Genomic DNA, 20,553 nt, shown 5'->3' with positions numbered 1-20,553 from the left:
CACTACACCGGAGAACTGCCCCATACAGAGCCCCTACAGTTTGGAGATGCTCCATACAGAGACCCTACACTGGGAAGCTGCTCCATACAGAGACCCAACACTGGGGAGCTGCTCCATACACAGCCTAAACTGGGGAGCTGCTCCATACAGAGTCCCTACACTGGGGAGCTGCTCCATACAGAGAGCCTACCCTGGGGAGCTGCTCCATACAGAGTCCCTACACTGGGGAGCTGCTCCATACAGAGCCCCTATACTGGGGAGCTGCTCCATACAGAGAGCCTACCCTGGGGAGCTGCTCCATACACAGTCCCAACACTGGGGAGCTCCTCTATACACAGCCCCTACACTGGGGAGCTGCTCCATACAGAGCAGCTACAGTGGGGTGTTGATCCATACACAGTCCCTTCCTGGGGAGCTGCTCCATACAGAGCCCCTACACTGGTGAGCAGCACCATACACAGGCACTACACTGGGGAGCAGCTCCATACAGAGCCCCTACACTGGGGAGCTGCTCCATACAGAGCCCCTAAATTGAGAGCTGCTCCATCCAGAGCGCCTACCCTGGGGAACTGGTCCATACAGAGCCCCTACAGTGGGGAGCTGCTCCATACACAGTCCCTACACTGGGAAGCTGCTCAATGCAGAGTCCCTACACTGGGGAGCTGGCCCATACAGAGCCCCTACAGTGGGAGCTGCTCCAAACACAATCCCTGACTGGGGAGCTGGTCCATACAGAGCCCCTACAGTGGGGAGCTGCTCCATACAGAGCCCCTACACTGGCAAGCTGCTCCATACAGAGTCGCTACACTGGTGTGCCACTCCATACCTAGCCCTACACTGGGGAGCTGGCATACAGAGTCCCTGCACCGGGGAGCTGCTCAATACACAGTCCCGACACTGGGGAGCTGGTTCTTACAGAGTCCCTACACTGGGGAGCAGCTCCATACACAGGCACTACACTGGGCAAATGCTCCATACAGAGTCACTACACTAGGGAGCTGCTACATACTATGTTCCTACACTGGGATGCTGCTCCGTACAGAGGACGTTCCATTGGGAAGCTGCTCCATACAGAGTCCCTACACTGGGGAGCTGCTCCATACAGAGCCCCTATACTGGGGAGCTGCTCCATACAGACAGCCTACCCTGGGGAGCTGCTCTATACACAGTCCCAACACTGGGGAGCTACAGTGGGGTGTTGCTCCATACACAGTCCCTTCCTGGGGAGCTGCTCCATACAGAGACCCTACAGTGGGGAGTAGCACCATACACAGGCACTACACTGGGGATCTGCTCCATATGGAGTCCCTACACTGGGGAGCTGGCCCACATAGAGCCCCTACAGTGGGAGCTGCTCCAAACACAATCCCTACACTGGGGAGCTGGTCCATACAGAGCCCCTACAGTGGGGAGCTGCTCCATCCAGAGCCCCTACACTGGGGAGCTGCTCCATACAGAGTCGCTACACTGGGGTGCCACTCCATACCTAGCCCTACACTGGGGAGCTGGCATACAGAGTCCCTACACCGGGGAGCTGCTCCATACACAGTCCCTACACTGGGGAGCTGCTCCATACAGAGCCCCTACACTGGGGAGCTGCTCCAAACGCTGTCCTTTCACTGGGGAGTTGCTCCATACAGAGCACCTACACTGGGGAGCGGCACCATACACAGGCTGTACACCGGAGAACTGCTCCATACAGAGCCCCTACAGTTTGGAGATGCTCCATACAGAGACCCTACACTGGGAAGCTGCTCCATACAGAGACCCAACACTGGGGAGCTGCTCCATACACAGCCCCAAACTGGGCAGCTGCTCCATACAGAGTCCCTACACTGGGCAGCTGCTCCATACAGAGTCCCTACACTGGGGAGCTGGTCCATACAGAGCCCCTACCCTGGGGAGCTGCTCCATACACAGTCCCAACACTGGGGAGCTGCTCCATACAGAGCCCCTACACTGGTGAGCAGCACCATACACAGGCACTACACTGGGGTTCTGCTCCATACAGAGCCCCTACAGTGGGGAGCTGCTATATACAGAGACCTTACACTGGGAAGCTCCTCCATACAGAGTCCCTACATTGGGGAGCTGCTCCATAAACAGCCCCAAACTGGGGAGCAGCTCCATACAGAGCCCCTACACTGGGGAGCTGCTCCATACACAGCCCCAAACTGGGCAGCTGCTCCATACAGAGTCCCTACACTGGGGAGCTGCTCCATACAGAGCAGCTACATTGGGGTGTTGCTCCATACACAGTCCCAACACTGGGGAGCTGCTCCATACACAGCCCCAAACTGGGGAGCTGCTCCATACAGAGTCCCTACACTGGGGAGCTGCTCCATACAGAGAGCCTACCCTGGGGAGCTGCTCCATACAGAGTCCCTACACTGGGGATCTGCTCTATACAGAGCCCCTACACTGGGGAGCTGCTCCATACAGAGACCCTACCCTGGGGAGCTTCTCCATCCACAGTCCCAACACTGGGGAGCTCCTCTATACACAGCCCCTACACTGGGGAGCTGCTCCATACAGAGCAGCTACAGTGGGGTGTTGCTCCATACACAGTCCCAACACTGGGGAGCTGCTCCATACAGAGCCCCTACACTGGTGAGCAGCACCATACACAGGCACTACACTGGGGATCTGCTCCATACAGAGCCCCTACAGTGGGGAGCTGCTATATACAGAGACCTTACACTGGGAAGCTCCTCCATACAGAGTCCCTACATTGGAGAGCTGCTCCATAAACAGCCCCAAACTGGGGAGCAGCTCCATACAGAGCCCCTACACTGGGGAGCTGCTCCATACAGAGCCCCTACACTGGGGAGCTGCTCCATCCAGAGAGCCTACCCTGGGGAGCTGCTCCATACACAGTCCCTACAGTGGGGAATCCTCTATACACAGCCCCTACATTGGGGAGCTGCTCCATACAGAGTCCCTACACTGGGGAGGCTGCTGCATACACAGGCACTACACTGGGGAGCTGCTCCATACAGAGCCCCAACAGTGGGGAGCTGCTCCATACAGAGACCCTACACTGGGAAGCTGCTCCATACACAGTCCCTACACTGTGGGGCTGGTCCATACACAGTCCCTACACTGGGGAGCTGCTCCAAACACAGTTCCTACACTGGGGAGCTGCTCCATACAGAGCTCCTACAGTGGGGAGCTGCTCCATACAGAGCCCCTACAGTGGGGAGCTCCTCCATATAGAACCCCTAGAGTGGGGAGCTGCTCCATCCAGAGCCCCTACACTGCGGAGCTGCTCCATGCACAGCCACTACACTGGGGAACTGCTCCATACAGAGCCCGTACAGTGGGGAGCTGCTCCATACTGAACCCCTACATTGAGGAGCTGCTCCATACAGAACCCCCATAGTGGGGAGCTCCTCGATACGCAGCCCCTTCACTGGGGAGCTGCTCCATACACAGCCCCTACACTGGGGAGCTGTTCCATACACAGTCCCTACACTGGGGAGCTGCCCAATTGGGGAGGTGCCCAATTGGGGGGGTGCCATACAGAGTCCCTACAATGGGGGGCTGCTCTATTCACAGCCCCTACACTGGGGAGCTGTTCCATACACAATCCCTATGCTAGGGAGCTGCTCCATGCACAGCCCTTTCACTGGAGAGCTGCCATACACACTCCCTACACAGGTGTGCTGTTCCATTCACGGCCACCTTTCACTGGGGAGCTCCTCCATACAGTGCCTCCATGCTGGGGAATTGCTCCATAACGAACCCCTACACTGGGGAGCTGCTCCAAACAGAGCCCCTACACTGGGGAGCTGCTCCATACAGAGCAGCTACAGTGGGGAGCTGCTCCATACAGAGCCCCTACACTGGGGTGCTGCTCCATACAGAGCCCCGACACTGGGGTGCTGCTCCATACAGAGCAGCGACAGTGGGGAGCTGCTCCATACAGAGCCCCTACACTAGGGTGCTGCTCCATACAGAGCCCCGACACTGGGGTGCTGCTCCATACAGGGCAGCTACAGTGGGGAGCTGCTCCATACATAGTCCCTACACTGGGGAGCGGCTCCTAACACAGGCAGTACACTTGGGAGCTGCTCCATATAGAGCCACTACAGTGGGGAGCTGTTCCATACAAACACCCTACACTGGGCAGCTGCTCCATACAGAGACCCTACACTGGGGAGCTGCTCCATACACAGTCCATACAGTGGGGAGCTGCTCCATACATAGTCCTTACACTGGGAAGCTGCTCCATACACAGTCCATACAGTGGGGACCTGCTCCATACATAGTCCTTACACTGGGGAGCTGCTCCATACGCAGTCCCTACACTGGGGAGCTGCTCCATACAGAGTCCTTTCATTGGGAGCTGCTCCATACACTGTCCCTACAGCGGGGAGCTGCTCCAGACATAGTCCTGACACAGGGAAGCTGCTCCATACACAGTTCCTTACAGTGGGGTGCTGCTCCATACACAGCCCCTACACTGGGGAGCTGCTCCATACACAGTCCCAACACTGGGGAGCTGCTCCATACACAGCGACTACACTGGGGAGGTGACATACAGAGTCCGTACACTGGTGGGGCTGCTCCATACACGGCTTCTACATTGGGGTGCTGCTCCATACACAGTTCCTACACTGGGGAGTTGCTCCATACAGAGACTCTACACTGGGGAGCTGCTCTATACAGAGCCCCTACAGTGGGGAGCTGCTCCATACAGAGTCCCGACACTGGGGGGCTGCTCCATACAAAGCCCCTACACTGGGGAGCTTGCATAGAGAGTCCCTACAGTGGGGAGCTGCTCCATACACAGTCCCTATGCGAGGGAGCTGCTCCATGCACTGCTTCTACATTGGGGAGCTGCTCCATACATAGTCCTTACACTGGGAAGCTGCTCCATACACAGTCCATACAGTGGGGACCTGCTCCATACATAGTCCTTACACTGGGGAGCTGCTCCATACACAGCGACTACACTGGGGAGGTGACATACAGAGTCCGTACACTGGTGGGGCTGCTCCATACACTGCCTCTACACTGGGGAGCTGCTCCATACACAGTTCCTACACTGGGGAGCTGCTCTATACAGAGCCCCTACAGTGGTGAGCTGCTCCATACAGAGTCCCTACAATGGGGGGCTGCTCCATATGCAGCCCCTACACTGGGGAGCTTGCATAGAGAGTCCCTACAGTGGGGAGCTGCTCCATACACAGTCCCTAAAGTGGGGAGCTGCTCCATGCACAGTCCCTATGCGAGGGAGCTGCTCCATGCACAACCCTTTCACTGGGGAGCTGCCATACAGACTCCCTAAACAGATGGAGTGTGCTGTTCCATTCACGGCCACTTTTCACTGGGGAGCTCCTCCATACAGTGCCTCCATGCTGGGGAGTTGCTCCATACCGAGCCCCTAAAGTGGGGAGCTGCTCCATACAGAGCCCCTACACTGAGGTACTGCTCCATACAGAGCAGCTACAGTGGGGAGCTACTCCATACAGAGCCCCTACACTGGGGAGCTGCTCCATACAGAGCCTCTACACTGGGGTGCTGATCCATACAGGGCAGCTACAGTGGGGAGCTGCTCCATACATAGTCCCTACACTGGGGAGCAGCTCCTAACACAGGCAATACACTTGGGAGCTGCTCCATACAGAGCCACGACAGTGGGGAGCTGTTCCATACAAAGACCATACACTGGGGAGCTGCTCCATACAGAGACCCTACACTGGGGAGCTGCTCCACACTGTGTTCCTACACCTGAGGGCTGCTCAATACAGAGTCCCTACACTAGGCAGCTGCTCCATACATAGTCCTGACACTGGGGAGCTGCTCCATACACAGTCCCTACACTGGGGAGCTGCTCCATACAGAGCCCCTACACTGGGGAGCAGCTCCATACAGAGCCCCTTCACTGGGGAGCTGATCCAGAAACTGTCCCGACACTGGGGAGCTGCTCCGTACACAGCGCCCCTACACTGGGGAGCTGCCATACAGAGTCCCTAAACTGGGGAGCTGCCATACAGAGTCCCTACACTGGAGAGCTGCTCCATACAGAGCCCCTACACTGGGGAGCAGCTCCATACAGAGCCCCTTCACTGGGGAGCTGATCCAGAAACTGTCCCGACACTGGGGAGCTGCTCCGTACACAGCGCCCCTACACTGGGGAGCTGCCATACAGAGTCCCTACACTGGGGAGCTGCCATACAGAGTCCCTACACTGGAGAGCTGCTCCATACTGTGCCCCTACAGTTGGGAGCTGCCCCATACACAGTCCCTTCACTGGGGAGCTGCTCCATACAGAGCCCTTACACTGGGGTCTGCTCAATAAACAGTCCTACACTGGGGAGCTGGCATACAGAGTCCCAACACTGATGAGCTGCCCCATACACAGCCCCTACAGTGGGGAGCTGCTCCATTCAGAGCCCCGACACTGGGGTCTGCTCAATAAACAGTCCTACACTGGGGAGCTGGCATACAGTGTCCCAACACTGGGGAGCTGACCCATACACAGCCCCTACAGTGGGGAGCTGCTCCATACAGAGTCCCTACACTGCGGAGCAGCTCCATACACACTTCCTACACTGGGGAGCCTCTCCATAATAACCCCCTACAGAGGGGAGCTGCTCCATACAGAACCCCTACACTGGGGAGCTGCTCCACATAAAACCCCTACAGTGGGGAGCTCCTCCATACGCTGACCCTACACTGGGGATATGGCATACAGAGCCCGTACACTGGGGAGCTGCTCCATAAACAGTCCCTACACTGGGGAGCTGCTCCATACACAGCGCCGACACTGGGGAGGTGACATACTGAGTCCATACACTGGGGGGTGGCTCCATACACAGCCCCAAACTGGGGAGCTGCTCCAAACACAGTCCCCACACTGGGGAGCTGCACCGTACAGAGCCCCTATACTGGGGAGCTTCTCCACTATAACTCCCTACAGTGGGGAGCTGCTCCATACAGAGCCTCTATACTGGGGAGCTCCTCCATAGTCTGCCCCTACTCTGAGGTGCTGGCATACAGAGCCCCTACACTGGGGAGATGCTCCATACACAGTCCCTACACTGGGGAGCTGCTCCATACACAGTGCCTACTTTGGGGAGGTGCCATACAGAGTCCCTACAATGGGGGGCTGCTCCATACACAGTTCCTACACTGGCGAGCTGCTCTATAGACAGTGACTACACTGGGGAGCTGCTCAATTCAGAGCAGCTACAGTGGGGAGCTGCTCCACACAGAGTCCCTTCATTGGGGAGCTGCTCCATACAGAGTCCCTACACTGCGGAGCAGCTCCATACACAGTCACTACACTGGGGAGCTTCTCCATATTAACCCCCTACAGTGGGGAGCTGCTCCATACACAGTCCCTACAATGGGGGGCTGCTCCATACAGAGTCCCTACACTGGGGAGCGGCACCATACACAGTCCCTATACTGGGGAGCTGCTCCATACAGAGTCCCTACACTGGGGAGCGGCAACATACACAGCCCCTACACTGAGGCGCTGCTCCATATAGAATCCCTACAGTGGGGAGCTCCTCCATACGCAGCCCCCACATTCTGGAGCTGGCATATAGAGTCTCTATACTGGGGAGCTGCTCCATAGACAGCCCCTACGCTGGGGAGCTGCTCCACACAGAGCAGCTACAGTGGGGAGCTACTCCATACATAGTCCCTTCTCTGGGGAGCTGCTCCATACAGAGCCCTTACACTGGGGAGCGGCTCCATACACAGGCACTACACTGGGGTGGTGACATACAGAGTCCCTACACTGGGGGGGCTGCTGAATACAGAGACCCTACATTTGGGGATCTGCTCCATACAGAGTCCCTACAGTGGGGAGCTAGCATACACAGTCCCTATACTGGGGAACTGCTCCATACAAAGCCCCCACACTGGGGAGCAGCTCCATACACAGTCCATACACTGGGGAGCTGCTGCCCCATACCGAGACCCTACACTGAGGAGCTGCTCCATATAGAACCCCTATAGTGGGGAGGTCCTCCATACGCAGCCCCTACACTGGGGAGCAGGCATACAGAGTCCTTATATTGGGGAACTGTTCCATACAGATTCCCTATAGTGGGGAGCTGCTCCATACACATTCCCTATGCAAGGTAGCTGCTCCATGCACAACCCTTTCACTGGGGAGCTGCCGTACGGACTCCCTAAACAGATGTGCTGTTCCATTCACGGCCACTTTTCACTGGGGAGCTCCTCCATACAGTGCCTCGATGCTGGGGAGTTGCTCCATACCGAGCCCCTACACTGGGGAGCTGCTCCATACAGAGCCCCTACACTGGGGAGCTGCTCCATACAGAGCACCTACAGTGGGGAGCTACTCCATACAGAGCCCCTACACTGGGGAGCTGCTCCATACAGAGCCCCTACACTGGGGTGCTGCTCCATACAGGGCAGCTACAGTGGGGAGCTGCTCCATACATAGTCCCTACACTGGGGAGCGGCTCCTAACACAGGCACTACACTTGGGAGCTGCTCCATACAGAGCCACTACAGTGAGGAGCTGTTCCATACAAAGACCCTACACTGGGGAGCTGCTCCATACATAGTCCTTACACTGGGGAGCTGCTCCATACAGAGCCCCTACACTGGGGAGCTGTTCCATACAGAGCCCCTACACTGGGGAGCTAATCCAGAAACAGTCCCGACACTGGGGAGCTGCTCCATACACAGTGCCTACACTGGGGAGCTGCTCCATACACAGTGCCCCTACACTGGGGAGCTGCCATACAGAGTCCCTACACTGGGGAGCTGGCATACAGAGTCACTACACTGGAGAGCTGCTCCATTCTGTGCCCCTACAGTTGGGAGCTGCTCCATACACAGTCCCTTCACTGGGGAGCTGCTCCATACAGAGCCCTTACACTGGGGTCTGCTCAATAAACAGTCCTACACTGGGGAGCTGGCATACAGAGTCCCAACACTGGGGAGCTGACCCATACACAGCCCCTACAGTGGGGAGCTGCTCCATACAGAGTCCCTACACTGCGGAGCAGCTCCATACACACTTCCTACACTGGGGAGCCTCCCCATAATAACCCCCTACAGTGGGGAGCTGCTCCATACAGAGCCCCTACACTGGGGAGCTGCTCCACATAGAACCCCTACAGTGGGGAGCTCCTCCATACGCTGGCCCTACACTGGGGATATGGCATACAGAGCCCGTACACTGGGGAGCTGCTCCATACAGAGCCCGTACAGTGGGGAGCTAGCATACACAGTCCCTATACTGGGGAACTGCTCCACACACAGCCCCCACACTGGGGAGCAGCTCCATACACAGCCCCTACACTGGGGAGCTGGCATACAGAGTCCCTACACAGGGGAGCTGCTCCATACACAGTCCCTACAGTGGGGAGCTGCTCCATAAACAGACCATACACTGGGGAGCTGCTCCATAAAGAGTCCCTACACTGGGGAGCTGCTCCATAAACAGACCATACACTGGGGAGCTGCCCCATACAGACTCCCTACAGTGGGGAGCTGCTCCATACAGAGCCCCTCTAGTGGGGAGCTCATCCATATAGAACCCCTAGAGTGGGGAGCAGCTCCATACAGAGCTTCTACACTGAGGAGCTGCTCCATACACAGCGCCAACACTGGGGAGCTGCCCCATACAGAGCCCCTGCACTGCCGAGCTGATCCATACAGTGCCCATACAGTGGGGAGCTGCTCCATACATAGTCTCTACACTGGGGAGCTGCTCCATACAGAGTCCATACACTAGAGAGTGGCACCATGCACAGCCTCTACGCTGGGGAGCTGCTCCATACAGAGCCCCTACAGTGGGGAGCTGCTCCATACCGAGCCCCTATACTGAGGAGCTGCTCCATATAGAACCCCTATGGTGGGGAGCTCCTCCATACGCAGCCCCTACACTGGGGAGCTGCTCCATACACAGTCCCTACACTGGGGAGCTGCTGCTCCATACCGAGCCCCTACAATGAGGAGCTGCTCCATATAGAACCCCTATAGTGGGGAACTCCTCCATATGCAGCCCCTATATTGGGGAGCAGGCATACAGAGTCCCTATACTGGGGAGCTGCTCAATACACAGCACCTACACTGGGGAGCTGCTCCATACACAATGCCTACTTTGGGGAGATCCCATACAGAGTCCCTGCAATGGGGGGCTGCTCCACACACAGCCCCTACAGTGGGGAGTGCTCCATAGACAGTCCCTACGCTGGGGAGCTGCTCCATACAGAGTAGCTACAGGGGGGAGCTGCTCCATACACAGTCCCTTCACTGTGGAGCGGCACCATGCAGAGCCACTACATTGGGGAGCTGCTCCATACAGAGCCTCAACACTGGGGAGCTGCTCCATACAGAGACCATACACTGGGGAGCTGCTCTAAACTGTGTTCCTACACTGGGGGGATGCTCCATGCAGAGTCCCTACACTGGTGTGCCGGTCCGTACTGTGTTCCTACACTGGAAGGCTGCTCCATACAGAGTCCCTCCACTGGGGTGCTGGTCCATACTGTGTTCCTAAACTGGGGCGCTACTCCATACACAGTCCCTACAGTGGGGAGCTGCTCCATACAGAGTCCTTACATTGGGAGCTGCTCCATACACTGTCCCTACAGTGGGGAGCTGCTCCAGACATAGTCCTGACACTGGGTAGCTGCTCCATACACAGTTCCTACACTGGGGTGCTGCTCCATACACAGCCCATACGCTGGGGAGCTGCTCCATACACAGCCCCTACACTGGGGAGCTGTTCCATACACAGTCTCTACACTGGGGAGCTGCTCCATACACAGCGACTACACTGGGGAGGTGACATACAGAGTCCGTACACTGGTGGGGCTGCTCCATACACTGCCCCTACACTGGGGAGTTGCTCCATACAGAGCCTCTACACTGGGGAGCTGCTCCATACAAAGCCCCAACAGTGGGGTGCTGCTCCATACAGAGTCCCTACAATGGGGGACTGCTCCATACGCAACCCCTACACTGGGGAGCTTGCATACAGAGACCCTACAGTGGGGAGCTGCTCCATGCACAGCCCTTTCACTGGGAAGCTGCCATACTGACTCCCTACACACTGGGGGGCTGCTCCATACACAGCCCCAACACTGCGGAGCTGGGATACAGAGGCCCTACACAGGGGAGCTGCACCATACACAGCCCCTACACTGGGGATTGCTCCATATACAGTCCCAACACTGGGGAACTGGTCCATACACAGCCCCTACACTGGGGAGCTGCCCCATACAGAGCCCCTACCATGCAGAGCTGCTTTATACAGAGCCCCTACAGTGGGGAGCTGCTCCATACAGAGCCCCTACACTGGGGAGCTGCTCCATACAGAGCCCCTACACTGGGGAGCTGCTCCATACAGAGTCCCTACACTGGGGGGTTGCTCGATACGCAGCCCCTACACTGGGGAGCTGGCATACAGAGTCCCTACAGTGGGGAGCTGCTCCATACACAGCCCCTTTTCACTGGGGAACTCCCTCATACAGTGCCTCCATGCTGGGGAGTTGCTCCATACAGAGCACCTACAATGGGGAGCTGTTCCATACAGAGCCCCTACACTGGGGTGCGGCTCCATACACAGCCACTTTTCACTGGGGAGCTCCTCCATATAGTGCCTCCATGCTGGGAGCTGCTCCATACAGAGCACCTACAATGGGGAGCTGCTCCTTACAGAGTCCCTACACTGGGGAGCTGCTCCATACAGAGCCCCTACACTGGGGAGTTGCTCCATACAGAGTCCCTACAGTGGGGAGTTGCTCCATACACAGCCCCGACACTGGGGAGGTGCCATACAGAGTCCCTGCACTGGGGGGCTGCTCCATACACAGCCGCTACACTGGGGGGCGGCTCCATACACAGCCCCCTTTACCTGGGTAACTCCTCCATACAGTGCCTCCATGCTGGGGAGTTGCTCCATATAGAGCCCCTACACTGGGGAGCTGCTCCATACACAGTGCCTACACTGGGGAAGTGCCATACAGAGTCCCTTCACTGGGGAGCTGCCATACAGAGTCCCTACAGTGGGGAGCTTGTCCATACACAGCCCCGACACTGGAGAGCTGCTCAACACACAGTCCCAAACTGGGGAGCTGCTCCATACAAAGCGCCTAGACTGGGGATGTGACATACAGAGTCCCTGCACTGGGGGGCTGCTCCATACACAGCCCCTATACTGGGGGGCTGCTCCACACAGTGCCTCCATGCTGGGGAGCTGCTCCATACAGAGCCCCTACACTGGGGGGCGGCTCCATACACAGCCCCCTTTCCCTGGGTAACACCTCCATACAGTGCCTCCATGCTGGGGAGTTGCTCCATACAAAGTGCCTTGACTGGGGAGGTGCCATACAGAGTCCCTGCACTGGGGGGCTGCTCCATACACAGCCGCTACACTCGGGGGCTGCTCCATACACAGCCCCTAGACTGGGGGGCGGCTCCATACACAGCCCCCTTTCCCTGGGTAACACGTCCATACAGTGCCTCCATGCTGGGGAGTTGCTCCATAGAGAGCCCCTGCACTGGGGAGCAGCTCCATACAGAGTCCCGACACTGGGGGCTGCTCCATACAGAGCCCCTACACTGGGGAGCTGCTCCATACAGAGTCCCTACACTGGGGAGCTGCTCCATATAGAGTCCCTACACTGCGGAGGGACTGGGGGACTGCACCATACAGAGTCCCTACAGTGGGGAGCTGCTCCATACACAGCCCCGACACTGGGGAGCTGCTCCATACACAGCACCTACACTGGGGAGTTGCCATACAGAGTCCCTGCACTGGGGAGCTGCTCCATACAAATCCTCTACACTGGAGAGGTGCTCCATGCACAGCCCCTTCACTGGGGAGCTGCCATACAGAGTCCCTTCACTGGGGTCCTGCTCCATACACAGCCCCTTTTCAATGGGGAACTCCTCCATGCAGTGCCTCCACGCTGGAGAGCTGCTTCACACAGAGTCCCGACACTGGGGAGCTGCTCCATACAGAGTCCCTACACTGCGGAGCTGGCATACAGAGTCCATACAGTGGCGAGCTGCTAAATACACTCCCCACACTGGGGAGCTGCCTCCATGCTGTGGAGTTGCTCCATAGAGAGGCCCTGCACTGGGGAGTTGCTCCACACAGAGTCCCTACACTGGGGGACTGCACCATACTGAGCCCCTACACTTGGGGGCAGCTCCATACACAGTGCCTACACTGGGGAGGTGCCATACAGAGTCCCTTCACTGGGGAGCTGGCATACAGAGTCCCTACAGTGGGGAGCTGCTCCATACACAGCCCCGACACTGGAGAGCTGCTCAACACACAGTCCCAAACTGGGGAGCTGCTCCATACAAAGCGCCTAGACTGGGGAGGTGCCATACAGAGTCCCTGCACTGGGGGGCTGCTCCATACACAGCCCCTACACTGGGGAACTGCTCCATACAGAGCCCCTACACTGGGGGGTTGCTCCATACACAGCCGCTACACTGGGGAGATGCTCCATTCACTGCCCCTACACTGGGGGTCGGCTCCATACACAGCCCCCTTTCCCTGGGTAAAACCTCCATCCAGTGCCTCCATGCTGGGGAGTTGCTCCATACAAAGTGCCTTGACTGGGGAGGTGCCATACAGAGTCCCTGCACTGGGGGGCTGCTCCATACACAGCCGCTACACTGGGGAGCTGCTCCATACACAGCCCCTACACTGGGGGGCGGCTCCATACACAGCCCTCTTTCCCTGGGTAACTCCTCCATACAGTGCCTCCATGCTGGGGAGTTGCTCCATAGAGAGCCCCTACACTGGGGAGATGCTCCATACAGAGCCTCTACACTGGGGAGCTACTTCATACAGAGCCCCTACACTGGGGAGCTGCTCCGTACAGAGTCCTTACAGTGGGGAGCTGCTCCATACGCAGCCCGTACACTGGGGAGCTGGCATACAGAGTCCCTACAGTGGGGAGCTGCTCCATACACAGCCCCGACACTGGGGAGCTGCTCCATACACAGTGCCTACACTGGGGAGGTGCCATACAGAGTCCCTTCACTGGGAATCTGGCATACAGAGTCCCTACAGTGGGGAGCTGCTCCATACACAGCCCTGACACTGGAGAGCTGCTCAACACACAGTTCCAAACTGGGGAGCGGCTCCATACAAAGCGCCTAGACTGGGGATCTGGCATACAGAGTCCCTGCACTGGGGGCTACTCCATACACAGCCGCTACACTGGGGAGCTGCTCCATACACAGCCCCTACACTGGGGGGCGGCTCCATACACAGCCACCTTTCCCTGGGTAACACCTCCATACAGTGCCTCCATGCTGGGGAGTTGCTCCATACAAAGCACCTAGACTGGGGAGGTGCCATACAGAGTCCCTGTACTGGGGGGCTGCTCCATACACAGCCGCTACACTGGGGAGCTGCTCCATACACAGCCGCTACACTGGGCAGCTGCTCCATACACAGCCCCCTTTCCCTGGGTAACTCCTCCATACAGTGCCTCCATGCTGGGGAGTTGAGCTGCTCAACACACAGTCCCACACTGGGGAGCTGGTCCATACAAAGCGCCAACACTGGGGAGGTGCCATACAGAGTCCCCGCACTGGGGGGCAGCTCCATACACAGCCCCCTCTCCCTGGGTAACACCTCCATACAGTGCCTCCATGCTGGGGAGTTGCTCCATATAGAGCCCCGACACTGGGGAGCTGCTCCATACACAGTGCCTACACTGGGGAGGTGCCATACAGAGTCCCTTCACTGGGGAGCTGGCATACAGAGTCCCTACAGTGGGGAGCTGCTCCATACACAGCCCCGACACTGGAGAGCTGCTCAACACACAGTCCCACACTGGGGAGCTGGTCCATACAAAGCGTCTAGACTGGGGAGGTGCCATACAGAGTCCCTGCACTGGGGAGCTGCTCCATACACAGTGCCTACACTGGGGGGGGGGGGCGGCTCCATACACAGCCCCCTTTCCCTGGGTAACACCACCATACAGTGCCTCCATGCTGGGGAGTTGCTCCATATAGAGCCCCTCACTGGGGAGCTGCTCCATACACAGTGCCTACACTGGGGAGATGCCATACAGAGTCCCTTCACTGTGGAGCCGGCATACAGAGTCCCACACTGGGGAGCTGCTCCACACACAGCCCCTACAGTGGGGAGCTGCTCCATGCACAGCGCCTTCACTGGGGACCTCCTCCATACTGTGCCTCCAAGCTGGGGAGTTGCTCCAAGCAGAGCCCCTACACTGGGGAGCTGCTACATACAGAGCCTCTGCTCTGGGGAGCGGCTCCATACACAGCCCCTACAATGGGGAGCTGCCCCATACAGAGTCCCTACACTGGAGAGCTGCTTCATACACAGTCCCTACACTGGGGAGCTGCTTCATACACAGTCCTAACACTGGGGAGCTGCTCCATACACAGCCCCTATACTGGGGAGCTGCCATACAGAGTCCTTACACTGTGGGGGCTGCTCCATACACAGCCCCTTTTGACGAGGGAACTCCTCCATACAGTGTCTCCATGCTGGGGAGTTGCTCCAAACAGAGCCCCTACACTGGGGAGCTGCTCCATACAGAGCCCCTACACTGGGGAGTTGCTCCATACAGAGTCCCTACAGTGGGGAGCTGCTCCATACACAGCCCCGACACTGGGGAGCTGCTCAACACACAGTCCCAAACTGGGGAGCTGCCCCATACACAGCGCCTACACTGGGGAGGTGCCATACAGAGTCCCTGCACTGCGGGGCTGCTCCATACACAGCCGCTACACTGGGGAGCTGCTCCATACACAGCCCCTAGACTGGGGGGCGGCTCCATACACAGCCCCCTTTCCCTGGGTAACTCCTCCATACAGTGCCTCCATGCTGGGGAGTTGCTCCATAGAGAGCCCTTGCACTGGGGTGCTGCTCCATACAGAGCCCCTACACTGGGGAGCGGCACCATACACAGCCCCCTTTCTCTGGGTAACTTCTCCATACAGTGCCTCCATGCTGGGGAGCTGCACCATACAGAGCCCGTACACTGGGGAGCTGCTCCATACACAGCGCCAACACTGGGGAGGTGCCATACAGAGTCCCCGCACTGGGGGGCTGCTCCATACACAGCCGCTACACTGGGGAGCTGCTGCATACACATCCTCTACACTGGGGAGGTGCTCCATGCACAGCCCCTTCACTGGGGAGCTGCTCCGTACAGAGTCCCTGCACTGGGCTCCTGCTCCATACACAGACCCTTTTCACTGGGGAACTCCTCCATACAGTGCCTCCATGCTGGGGAGCTGCTCCATACAGAGCCCCTACACTGGGGAGCTGCTCCATACAGAGTCCCAACACTGCGGAGCTGGCATACAGAGTCAATACAGTGGCGAGCTGCTATATACACCCCCGACACTGGGGAGCTGCCTCCATGCTGGGGAGTTGCTCCATAGAGAGGCCCTGCACTGGGGGACTGCACCATACAGAGCCCCTACACTGTGGGGCGGCTCCATACACAGCCCATTTTCACTGGGGAACTCCTCCATACAGTGCCTCCATGCTGGGGAGTTGCTCCATATAGAGCCCCTACACTGGGGAGCTGCTCCATACACAGTACCTACACTGGGGAGGTGCCATACAGAGTCCCTTCACTGGGGAGCTGGCATACAGAGTCCCTACAGTGGGGAGCTTGTCCATACACAGCCCTGACACTGGAGAGCTGCTCAACACACAGTCCCAAACTGGGGAGCTGCTCCATACAAAGCGCCTAGACTGGGGATGTGCCATACAGAGTCCCTGCTGGGGGGCTGGGGGGCTGCTCCATACACAGCCGCTACACTGGGGAGCTGCTCCTTACAGAGCCCCTACACTGGGGGGCTGCTCCATACACAGCCACTACACTGGGGAGCTGCTCCATACACATCCCCTACAATGGGGGGCGGCTCCATACACAGCCCCCTTTCCCTGGGTAACTCCTCCATACAGTGCCTCCATGCTGGGGAGTTGCTCCATACAAAGTGCCTAGACTGGGGAGGTGCCATACAGAGTCCCTTCACTGGGGGCTGCTCCATACACAGCCGCTACACTGGGGAGCTGCTCCATACACAGCCCCTACACTGGGGAGCTGCTCCAAACACAGCCCCTAGACTGGGGGGCGGCTCCATACACAGCCCCCTTTCCCTGGGTAACACCTCCATAGAGTGCCTCCATGCTGGGGAGTTGCTCCATAGAGAGCCCCTGCACTGGGGAGCAGCTCCATACAGAGTCCCTACACTGGGGGCTGCTCCATACAGAGCCCCTACACTGGGGAGCGGCTCCATACAGAGCCTCTACACTGGGGAGCTGCTCCATACGCAGCCCGTACACTGGGGAGCTGGCATACAGAGTCCCTACACTGGGGTCCTGCTCCATACACTGCAGAGCTGGCATACAGAGTCCATACAGTGGCGAGCTGCTAAATACACCCCCGACACTGGGGAGCTGCCTCCCTGCTGGGGAGTTGCTCCATAGAGAGGCCCTGCACTGGGGAGCAACTCCATACAGAGTCCCTACACTGGGGGACTGCACCATACAGAGCCCCTACACTTGGGGGCAGCTCCATACACAGCCCCTTTTCACTGGGGAACTCCTCCATACAGTGCCTCCATGCTGGGGTGTTGCTCCATATAGAGCCCCTACACTGGGGAGCTGCTCCATACACAGTGCCTACACTGGGGAGGTGCCATACAGAGTCCCTTCACTGGGGAGCTGGCATACAGAGTCCCTACAGTGGGGAGCTGCTCCATACACAGCCCGAACACTGGAGAGCTGCTCAACACACAGTCCCAAACTGGGGAGTTGCTCCATACAAAGCGCCTAGACTGGGGATGTGCCATACAGAGTCCCTGCATTGGGGGGCTGCTCCATACACAGCCGCTACACTGGGGAGCTGCTCCATACACAGCCCCTACACTGGGGGGCGGCTCCATACACAGCCCCCTTTCCCTGGGTAACACCTCCATACAGTGCCTCCATGCTGGGGATTTGCTCCATATAGAGCACCTCACTGGGGAGCTGCTCCATACACAGTGCCTACACTGGGGAGGTGCCATACAGAGTCCCTTCACTGGGGAGCCGGCATACTGAGTCCCACACTGGGGAGCTGCTCCACACACAGCCCCTCCAGTGGGGAGCTGCTCCATGCACAGCCCCTTCACTGGGGAACTCCTCCATACAGTGCCTCCAAGCTGGGGAGTTGCTCCAAGCAGAGCCCCTACACTGGGGAGCTGCTCCATACAGAGCCTCTGCTCTGGGGAGCGGCTCCATACACAGCCCCTACAATGGGGAGCTGCCCCATACAGAGTCCCTACACTGGAGAGCTGCTTCATACACATTCCCTACACTGGGGAGCTGCTTCATACACAGTCCCTACACTGGGGAGCTGCTCCATACACAGCCCCTATACTGGGGAGCTGCCATACAGAGTCCCTACACTGTGGGGGCTGCTCCATACACAGCCCCTTTTGACTAGGGAACTCCTCCATACAGTGTCTCCATGCTGGGGAGTTGCTCCAAACAGAGCCCCTACCCTGGGGAGTTGGTCCATTCAGAGCCCCTCTACTGGATAGCTGCTCCATACAGAGCCTCTGCACTGGGGAGCGGCTCCATACACAGCCCCTACACTAGGGAGCTGCTCCATACACAGTCCCTATACTGGTGAGCTGCTCCATACAGAGCCTCTACACTGGGGAGCTGCTCCATACAGAGTCCCTGCACTGGGGAGCTGCTCCATACACAGTCCGTACACTGGGGAGCTGCCATACAGAGTCCCTACGCTGAGAGGCTGCTCCAAACACAGCCCCCAAACTGGGGAGCTGCTCCATACACATTCCCTACACTGGGGAGCTGTTCCATACAGAGCCCCTACACAGGGTAGCTGCTCCATACACAGCCCCTACACTGGGAAGCTGCTCCATACACAGCCCCTTTTCACTGGGGAACTCCTCCATGCTGGGGAGTTGCTTCATACAGAGCCCTACCTTTGGTGTTCTCTTCCATAATGGAGCTCTACACCTTGATGGCAATTCATGACCATATTCTTATACCTGACGTTCAGCTCCATATTATTCCCATATTCTGGAGCATTGCTCCATACTCTTCCCCATCATGTGGAGAGCTGCTCTATTTTGTACCCTGTATCAAGAGAACAACTGAATACGGGACCTTGTACCTGGGGAGCTGTTTCATAGCTGAAAATGTGATGCTGGAAAAGCGCAGCAGGTCAGGCAGCATCCAAGGAACAGGAGAATCAACATTTCTCAATGTGTATAAGCCCTTCTTCAGGAAGGCTGCACTGTTCCAGCAACACATTTTCATCTCTGATCTCCAGCATCTGCAGTCCTCACTTTCTCCTCGAGCTGTTTCATACTCAGGTCAATTAGTTGACAGCTTATCTTAAACTGTTACCTACAAAACTGAATGTCAATCAATGGTCACATTTTTGTGTGCAGCAATAGATCAAGGATTGAATTTTCATTGCAGCTATTGATCCATCCAGTGCACAACAAGAAGTTGACATGTTTCCAGTTATGTCAACTCAAGACCATGTCTGCCCTCGGAGATGAATATGAAAGCTTCCACCATGTCACTTTGAGTATATTGTTCTCCCTAGCGTCCACTCCAATATTTATTTCTCAACGAACTTGAATAAAAGCAGATGCAGTTTTTGTTCATCTCATCATTGCTTGTGGGAGTTGCTGTGTGCTGATCGGTTGTTGAATTTCCTCTCATTGGAAAAGAAATTCAGCGCACTCTGAGCCCTGTAAAAGGTGCAATGTAAATGCAAGTCTGCCTTTTTATTGTATTTGTGCTTTTCACAAAACCCTAGATGACCGTCTGTAGTGCATGAATCTTTAAGTTTTCACTAATGCTGTTCTCGAAGATTTAAGAGATTTTACTGTTTTCATTACGATCAGATCAAAAATTTTAATATGGTGGTATCAGTTCCACTGAGAACAGTATACTGTATGATAAATTTCATTAATCTTTTTGGATTACTTTATGTGTTTGGGGTTGGGGGAGCTATTAATGTTTGTAGCATTGAGATTCCTGGAGATATTCCTGGTCAAACACCCTCAAGACAGTACTTCTGTAAAGTCTGCAGTTGGCTCCCTGCATGTCCACACTGTGTAGAGGTGGAGTCAAAATTCTCTCAATTGGGTGGCAAAAACCCACTTCAAAAGGATCTGTAGAAGAGCCTCACTATAAATGTCTTGCTGTCTGCTGGATCTGTCCTGAAAATGTGAACGTTTTGTGCTGGGCAGGGAGTGTTGGAGCAGGGAGATGGAATCACCGCTTGATGAAGGGAGATGGACCAAATCTTCTCTCACTTCCTCGCCATCCTCCTGACTCTCTTCGGAAAGGATTCGGCTTTTTGACCTGTGAGCCAATCCCAAATTGCTTCAATAAACCACTCTTGCCACGTTTGAGTTTGTCTTATATAAGGATTGTACTGCCTAGTCTCTTCAGATCTGCAGAGCTTGATATCTTTAAAATTTGTTTATGTCAATAGTACAGCCCTGGAAATCTGGAGAGCTAAATCATTTTCAATATCTTTTGGCAGCTTGATTCCA

This window comes from Chiloscyllium plagiosum, chromosome 11, assembly GCF_004010195.1.
Source record: "Chiloscyllium plagiosum isolate BGI_BamShark_2017 chromosome 11, ASM401019v2, whole genome shotgun sequence".
Lineage (NCBI taxonomy): Eukaryota > Metazoa > Chordata > Chondrichthyes > Orectolobiformes > Hemiscylliidae > Chiloscyllium > Chiloscyllium plagiosum.
Note: the sequence above shows the minus strand (reverse complement) of the source record.